Source organism: Schistocerca cancellata, chromosome 2 (genome assembly GCF_023864275.1).
Source record: "Schistocerca cancellata isolate TAMUIC-IGC-003103 chromosome 2, iqSchCanc2.1, whole genome shotgun sequence".
NCBI classification, from domain to species: domain Eukaryota; kingdom Metazoa; phylum Arthropoda; class Insecta; order Orthoptera; family Acrididae; genus Schistocerca; species Schistocerca cancellata.
The window spans coordinates 481,679,865-481,682,804 of record NC_064627.1 but is presented as its reverse complement, the minus strand read 5'-3'; positions in this window follow the sequence as shown (position 1 = coordinate 481,682,804).

The following is a 2,940-nucleotide window of genomic DNA, read 5'->3' as shown; positions in this document are numbered from 1 at the left end:
GGTTCTCACGGGCAAGCGTTTGCAGCCTTAATCGATGAGAAGTTTTTATCCAAAGTTACAAATATGATTTCCAGGTTTGCTTTTTTAACTCATCTGCATAAATGCTCGAGATATTTCGATGATGTGTTCTTGTGTTATAAAACGAAGAAAATTTCATTTCCATGTACCTGTTAGTAATCTATAAAATCAACGAGTCAAATATTACTCTGTTTTATATACCACTTGCACGACTTGGTGATGTTAGAAGAAGCTTAGAAATTCCATTTATAATTGTATACGGACAGCTGCCTAAACTCAAAATCCTCTGTAGCGTACTCAGGTACAAACCTAGTTGCTTCTAGTTGCTTCAGCAGTCAATTAAGAAAAATTGTTGTTTTTGTAATGTGCAATATATAATGCCTCTGATTTTATATGGTCTCAGTACTGTATAAAAATCGGATCAGATTCCGTTATGGGTTATTTTATTACAGCTTATTTTGAAATTGTCTTTTAAGGATTGCGTGGTATGAGACTTTAACATCCCATCTCGTTATTCTTTCGATTCCTTAATACCGATTTAGCGACGATCTCGAACTTCCTTTAGTGCTATAGCTCATATTATAAAAAATATTAAGATGCAGTACTAGATAAATGGTGGAATGGATCAACTAACCGAGACATGTATGGATTTAAAAGGCAATTTTTCAGGAGCCACAACTCCTTCATCAGGAAGCCAACTAATGGAAGTTCCTTAAAGAAAGTGATCAAAGTGTCATCGAAATTAAGTAAGTTATTTGGTATTTGATGTCTGTGGTCTTACGTAAAAAGTCTTCCCAGTGTGATTCAGTAATAGGAGGACGTCCAAGATTTGATTGTAGCTCCGTGTCCACTGTGTTAAGGTTGCGTCACATCGTCTGCAGTGTGACGTCTCCTGTGTACTGTGAGTCCATCGGGAATAAATACGTGACTGTGCAAATACGATTCCACGAACAATTTAGATTTACTAATATTCTATAATCGTCTAAGCAAATACTCAACTGGTATTCGAGTTCTTCTTATCTATTTTATTCGTAGATGATCTGCACAACACAACACACAGTTCAACAAGTTTACATGTTTCATACACAGTAACAAGGTTATCAATCCCTAATCGATGTGGAAAGATGAATTCATTGCGAAGGCAAGGGTGTCTTCTGAGAGACTAACACTACGAAGAAAAAAATCGGAACTTGTAAATTGATTCTAAAACAATTATTCGACAGTCGTAATTTAGAGGTGCTTCCAAATATAAAAATCAGATAGCAAATAGCGTACGCACAGATCTGTCCAGACTGTTTTATTTCTTTTTTATATATACACCAAGTAGAGGTAGAGCGGTCTTTTTATGTTATAGACTTTGAACTCGGATTTATTGCGGATGTTACCTTAGGAGAAGTACAAAGTTTTTCATTCTTCGTCACTCCGGCAGTTGTTTAAGCAACTTACCAAATGTCCGCATGTACTTACTACATCTCACTGTAAATGTTACAGCACAAAAAAAGGGATCGTATTAAGTCGAACCCCAGAACTCCTTGTCAAAATCCAACAACGCAGTCCAGTACACTACGGAGACGATCAGTGTTACAGAGATGAGATGTATCAAGTTCAAAAGTGTGTGACTTATTCGTTACTCCATATTCCACCGCAGTGTACTGTGGGAAACACTGTGTTTAGTCACAGTTGAAGGGTTGTCGCTGCAGGTTGTGCCTCCCAAAGCCTTGTGGTGTCGGTGTTTATGGACCCTAGTTAGAAGACATGTGGCTCATCAACTGCCTTGTTTAACCAACTCTTTCCAGCAAGCAGTTCGAATGAGGCAAGGCACAAAGTACGCAATATTCTCTACCCTGATTCAAATCCTCGTCCATTATTACGAATTTTTGCTTTTCCTTTATTTCAATTGGACTGAAGATCTGTATGGCTACTTGCCCTTCTTTCTCAAACTGAACAGATGCTCCATGTCTCACAACTGAGGTTTCCACGTATGGCATGAATGCCCAGATTAGTACGTGTTTATTCAAAAAATTTATAAACTGTTTCCAAATGAATCGAACAAAACAAAGCAAGTCTGAGCATTGGTCAATACACCGGTACCACGTTCGGAGGCAATGGCGCTCAAATCATTCTAACGTCTTTAAGATTTAGGTTTTCTGTGATATCTCTAAACTGATTTGGATCAGTGTTCGAATCATTCACTGAAAAGGGCTTGGACGATTTCAAAAAATGGTTCCAATGACTCTAAGCACTATGGGACTTAACATGTGAGGTCAATCAGTCCCCTATACTTAGAACTACTTAAACCTAACTAATCTATGGACATCATAAACATCCATGCCCGAGACAGGATTCGAACCTGCGACCGTAGCAGCAGCGAGGTTCCTTGGACGATTTCCTTCTTTATAATAGTGTTTGAGTTTGCGCTCCAGTATAAAGATTTCGTCACCGTAGGTATATTAGAGTCACATCATCCATCTTTTCTCTTCAATCGAGCACGGAAATATTTCCTGCATCAACACTATACTAAAAAGATTAAGTTCACGACAAGCCGACTGTGTGTTGCTTCTGTCACTGCAGCTTGACGAAATAGCATTTTATTGAGCTCGAGATGCTTCTACCATTCGTTAACTATGGCAGGTGTACATGAATTTTGGTCTGTGTGTACTATTCTTGACGCATCCAAAAGTTCACAACAGTTCGTCTACTGCCAGATTTACTCATAAGGACTTGGTTAGCTGTATTTCAGAGTAAGTGGAAAATAATGGATGAAATGTGGCGACTATTAAGGAAAATTGTTGTTCAGACTCTCAGGGCTGTAGGGGTACTTTGCAAGAAATAACTGAAACATCCATTGCATAATGTTGAAGGCTAAATTAATTTATTGACTTGGCTAATGAGTTTGTACAGTTATAGGTGAAGTGACGGTGT